The 6,418-nt window shown below is 34.9% G+C and overlaps 1 non-coding gene across 1 annotated transcript; it reads right to left on the bottom strand.

The window, feature by feature from the left end:
- Positions 1–1,260: 1,260 nt before the first annotated feature.
- LOC139846164 (small nucleolar RNA R71) lies at positions 1,261–1,367 on the bottom strand. Its single transcript, XR_011758901.1, has one exon. It is a non-coding gene; the product is annotated as a small nucleolar RNA R71 (small nucleolar RNA).
- Between the last annotated feature and the right edge of the window lie 5,051 nt (positions 1,368–6,418).

Here is a 6,418-nt window from a genome sequence, read left to right as displayed (position 1 = left end):
AAAATTTTTAAAAAATTTTTTTTTTTAAAAAAATTATAAATAATAATTTTTTTTTTAAGTTTTATTACCTTTAGATTTTTAGACTATAGTTACAATTTTTAGTATTAAGTTTAGTTTTGCATAGTTATTTTTATTTCTAGAATTTTTAGGTTTGCCGTAAAATCCCTTAAGTGCTTATTCCTTAGACTAAGATTTAGGTGCTTTAGAATTTTGCGACGCCGTTTTTCGCGCTACTTTCTTATTTTTATTTTTCGACGCCTATTTTTCGACCTTTTATTTTTCGACATTTTTCGACGCGCAATCTATTTCTTTCTTATTTCTCGACGCTCTAGTTTTTAGGACTTAGAATTTTCTCTATTTCTTATCTAATTCTCAAACGGAAAGAAAAATTATTTAAGCGGTTAAGTTAATAGACGTTGACATTTTTCTGGTTCGTAGTAATAGTTGGATTTGTTAGTGGCTAGTTGTGGGCTTCCGATTTAAAGGGTCCTGGCTACCTGCTACATCTTTTGGCTATTCGAAACGTGGGCAAAATCAGAAAAGTCTATTAATTGGACAACTTATATAAGTTTTTCTTATTTTTTTTATAACTACTAGGATATTCTGTGAATGCACCGAGCAAAACGTTCACCACCTTTCATACGTTCACCACCTGTAACTCGATCAAGACATTTAGCAAATATTGTCGCCGTTGATTTTTCTTTAGAATCATCATCCAGTCGAACAAATACTCCAATTCAAATTTCCGACAATCCATCTTTTGAACCCGATTTCACAACTAAGAAACTGGAGGATATTCAAGGACAATTCCAAGATCCTGAACCACAAACCGTTAAATCAGAGTCCTCTAGTGATTCGTATTCAACGAATTCAATTATGGAAGTAACGGAACCTCTAAGTATGGAAGATCGAATGAGAGCTAAACGCACGGGCCAAGGTCACGCCATTATTAAGCCAGAAGTTAATGCTCCAGATTATGAAATCAAAGGACAAATTCTACATATGGTAACTAATCAGTGCCAATATAGTGGTACGCCAAAAGAAGATCCCAACGAACATCTTCGTACCTTTAATAGGATCTGTACACTATTCAAAATCCGAGAAGTGGAGGATGAACAGATATATCTCATGTTGTTTCCCTGGACTTTAAAGGGAGAAGCCAAAGATTGCTTAGAATCGTTACCTGAAGGGGCGATTGACACATGGGATGTCTTAGTTGAAAAATTTCTTCAAAGATTCTTTCCGGCATCTAAAGCCGTGAGACTTCAAGGAGAAATTGTTACGTTCACACAAAAGCCAAATGAAACATTATATGAGGCGTGGACAAGATTCGGAAGGATGTTGAGAGGATGTCCTCAACACGGTTTAGACACTTATCAAATAGTACAAATATTCTACCAAGGTGTCAACGTTGCTACAAGAAAAGACATCGACATAACAGCTGGTGGTTCCATTATGAAGAAAACCGCAACTGAAGCTTACAAAATTATTGATAACACTGCTTCCCACTCTCATGAGTGGCATCAAGAAAAAGATATCTTTCGATCATCTAAAGCGGCTAGAGCCGATTCTAGCCATGACTTTGATTCCGTTTCCGATAAAATAGATGCTTTCGAAAGACGAATGGAAAAGATGAATAAAGATATTCACGCAATACGAATTAGTTGTGAGCAATGCGGTGGACCACACTTATTGAAAGATTGTCACATTGAACTAACGATGGAACAACGAGAGAATGTTTCCTATATGAACCAAAGGCCGGAAAATAATTATCAGAATAATTATCAACCGCCAAAGCTAAACTTTAATCGAAATCAAAACATTCTTTACAATCCAAATGGACCCAACAACAACTCGTACAACCAACAAGGTCCGAATAACCAACCAACTCAAAACAACACTTTCAATCAACAAAGACCTAGCTTGTATAAACCGCCACATCAAACCGAAGAGAAAAAGCCAAATCTAGAAGAAATGATGGCAAAGCTAATGGAATCTCAAACACAATTTATTACGTCTCAAACCCAAACGAACCAGAGGTTTGATCAGTCATTAAGAACTCAACAAGCTTCCATTTTGAATCTAGAAAAACACGTAGGTACTCTTGCTAGCATGATGAGTGAGAGGGAACAAGGAAAGCTACCGAGTGATACTGAAGTAAATCCTCGGAATGAGAATGTTAATATGGTGTCCACGAATTCTGAAAAACCAGCTCCAGAAGTTGGGGAGGTTTTAGATATGAGTAACAATGAAGAAGTTACAACACCACCACCACCCGAGTATGTAAAGCCAGTGGTGGCACCATACAAACCACCCATCCCGTTTCCAAGAAAAGGAGTTGAGTATGAGCAAGTAATAGGTAATAAAGATTGTGATACCTCTGGAAAGAAGAAGAAGAAGAAAAAGAATAAGAAAGTACAAGAAACAAAAGCCGTAGAAGTAAACCCGGTGAATACAGTTCCACCAAAACCTCCACCTAGGGTAGGTGATTCGGGTGAATTTATTGTTCCTTGTCTACTTAGTGATTGTGTCATGTATGATGCACTGGCAGATTTAGGTGCAAGTGTGAGTGTTATGCCTCTTTCCTTATATAAGAGATTAGGTGTAGGTGAGTTAACTCCAACGGATATGAGTGTTCGACTCCTTGATCAAACCATTAAGCACCCAGTTGGAATTGCTAACAACCTACCCATTCAAGTAGGTAATTTAACCTTTCTAGTCGAATTCATTGTCATTGACATAGAAGAGGACCCAAACATTCCTCTAATTTTAGGTCGACCATTCTTAGCGTCCACCGGGGCGTTATTTGATGTAAGAAATGGTAGAATGACACTTAGTAATGATGAGAAATCGATCACCTTTATGATTCGACAGTCTAAATATCCACAAACCAAAACCGTTGAACCGACAAAAACGATTGGTAAGAACCATGTTGTTTTACCAACTCCAACGGTAATGCTTAACAATAATAAAATGCCTAAGTGTGGGGAAAATGAAGTAACACCTAATGATGACATGATAACAAAGAACCCCGTTGTTGATACGAAATTAGATAATCCCGTTATTAATAGTTCAATGAAGAAACTTATTAAACGGATTCGCGATGCTAGAACCAAGGGAAACTTTAAGTTATGTAACCGATTAGTATCCAATCTGTCGCCTAAAGAAAAGGCGAAGCTAGTTGAAATTGTGGATATAACACATGAATCCGACCAATGGCTTAAAGAAAAAGTCACAGATATGCAAGTTGATTATGGACCAAGAGAAATTGACGATGAAGTTAATCACAATTTCAACACCACAGCTACCTAAGTGTGGGGAGATTCAAATGTTCTAAAAAGAAGACGATGTTATCTAGAATTAGTTGTTCTGTTCTCGTGTAGTTCCGAGAATGGAATCCGATTGGTCTTTTCCGCTAGCAGACACTAAAGAACTAGTTTTCTCCCCCCATTCTGATTTTTTTTTTATTTTGTAGGTTTTATATGAAATTAATATGCTTTTTAAATTTAAGTTTTGTGTGAATTTAAAAACAAAATTTACTTTATTTCATTAAGTAAAAAAATGATTTCTAAAATTCGTCGTGAGTTGAAGATTAGGTAGTTGAACCGAAATTACTTTAACCGAGGGCGGGACGAGAAATTTTGTTATCATTATTTTTAATTTAATTGATTTAAAGTATGCCGAAAAAAAAAATATTAGATTTTATAAATTTTTGAACGTGGGGTAATATACCCAACTTCAAAATTATGTATGTTTGTATTTTATGTTATATACAAAACAGGGTAAAATAACGCACTTTCAAAGACTGTCATTAAGTTCAGAAAAAGGTACTTATTTTGACGACAAGAAACAAAATATCAAATGTGAAATAACAACAATATGTTTGCAAACTCGGTATTTTTAATCATTTTTCTACACTAATCACCCTCATGAATTTAAATTTTTACTGATTTCTTGCAAATGAGGGCATTGCATGATCTTAAGTGTGGGGAAGGGTTATAAATTCTCTCGGGTTTACACTTGGTTTATTTGCCAAATTTTGTAAAAATTTGAAAAATTTTCAACTAAACGAATTCAAAATCATGTTTATACATATTTATGAACGATGAAAACTAGGTGTTAATGCCGAAATTATTGTTACCTCGAGGACATAAATTGAGAAACAACCCAAAACGCTTGAATTCATTTAAAATGGGATAGAAGAGAATAAAAAGGCAAAGAAAAGAATAAATAAAAGCTAAGTGTGGGGAGAATGTACCAAGTTATTCAATTAAAAACTATCTATCACATGTTTCTGTAAAGTTGTTGCAGGTGTTTTTGTTTTGGACTAAATTAACTGTTTTACCCGATTTATTAAAGAAAGATGGATCTACACGATGAATCAATTCCATCATTAAAAGAAAGTAAAGTCTTCCGAAAAAGACACGCGCTTCTTGATTTAGGTCAAGAAGTTGTCGTCCAGACCAGCTGTAGGTTGACGAAAAATCTAGAAAAGTCATCTCTAAAATCAGCAGGAAATCCACGGACCTCAGCATCAAACAGGGTCGCCAGGTGGTCAGATTTATCCTAACCATGAGAAGGATTTATCTCGTACAATGGGGAGGCACCGTGAAAATTAGCTTGATAAGACTAATGAATCAGATCCCCAGAAAGGATAATCTCCTTAAAGATTAAAAATCAGCATTTAAGCCTGATATTACTCAATCCTTGATATTGACCTTAAAGATTGAGAATTCAAACTCATGGAATTCAATGATATCTAAACTCGAGCTTGAACGAGAAAATATTTTGATCAAAAATACAAACCGATTTGTTTTCTGAAAACCCATTTTCAATGCGTTCATCACCATTGAACGTAAAATCCTAGGAATTCACCTGGAATTCATTAGGTCACCTGAACCAAATCGGGTGTCAACCGTAAGAACGGTGGTTGCATAGCATGGTCGGAGACAGGACCTTGTGCCAGACCGAAAAATCATAGGATGATCTTTACTATTGCTCCTACCAAGGATAGTACTAGCATCCGACACGTCAAAAGACCATAATCATCTGCATGTCATGGGACATTGCCTTAACAGTTTCTTGTTCATCGCTTTCCTTTACAACCGGACGGTAGTTTACCGAAAGGTAATATACGGAACAAGTAAACTGGATGTGTGCTTTCCGATACCGGGATAGCAGTGGATTACACGAACCTAAAAGTTTTAGCCAAAATATTGATCCACAAATATATTTTGCAACACCGATGGTGGATCAAATCGAAAAACTTATCTAGGGTAAAAGCTAGATTAAATTTTCAAAAAGATCAAATGTTTTCATAAAGATCCAATTTCCTTAAGGATCTACATTTTCATAGTCATGTGGGACTGTAAACCACCTTTCAAATGTGCACTTTGCTTTGGAAACCGAAAGTAAATCGGCTATTTGATTGAAAGTGTCGTTGACCTAAACCCGAGGCAACTGTGGATGACACACCCACCTTTAACCATATCGTTACTATCATTGTTTATACCGCTCTATCAAAATCACTGATGTACAAAGTGTGAAGAATAAAGAAGTGATTCGTGTGATGTATTATATTATTTCAAGACTGTATTGCTTGAGGACAAACAACGCTCAAGTGTGGGGATATTGATAAGGCTAAAAAGGAACATATATTTCATAGCATTATCCCCTAAGAAAGACAAGATTTTAGTTGCAATTGTTCCATTTTCAAGTGATATTCGTTTATATTAAATAAGTGCGAAGACAAAAGGCAGATTCGACAAATTGAAGACAAAAAGGTCCAAAAAGCTCAAATGTACAAGATACAATCAAAAAGGTTCAAATTATTGATGAGAAACGTCTAAAAATGACAAGAGTACAAGTTACAAAACGCAAAGTACACGATATAAAATTGTACGAAAGGGCGTTCGAAAATCCGGAACCGAGGCATGAACCAACTTTCAGCGCTCGACGCAACGGTGTAAAAATTACGAGTCAACTATGCACAAGAATAAAATATAATATTTAAATAATTCATAATAAGAATAATATTAAATAATAAAAAGTTGTTAATTGAGCATAGTTCAGGGATCGTAAATGAAAATTCAATTTCAACTTTTGCATATATAAGGCAATGTAGTTCGTAGATTGGAGGAGACTCTTTTTATATCATATTGGGATCTATATATCGATCCATCTATCTTTTCTATATCAAATATCAATATCTATATTTATAATTCTCTATCATAATGTTAATGTAATAAGATATAACAATAATCTTAATTTTAATTTTAAATTATGATAATAATAAGATTTATGATAGAGATCGTTTGAGTGTGTAAGTCGAAATTCTGTCCGTGTAACGCTACGCTATTTTTAATCATTGTAAGTTATGTTCAACCTTTTTATATTAATGTCTCGTAGCTAAGTTATT

This window comes from Rutidosis leptorrhynchoides, chromosome 4 (genome assembly GCF_046630445.1).
Source record: "Rutidosis leptorrhynchoides isolate AG116_Rl617_1_P2 chromosome 4, CSIRO_AGI_Rlap_v1, whole genome shotgun sequence".
NCBI classification, from domain to species: domain Eukaryota; kingdom Viridiplantae; phylum Streptophyta; class Magnoliopsida; order Asterales; family Asteraceae; genus Rutidosis; species Rutidosis leptorrhynchoides.
This window is presented reverse-complemented; position numbering and strand designations above follow the sequence as displayed.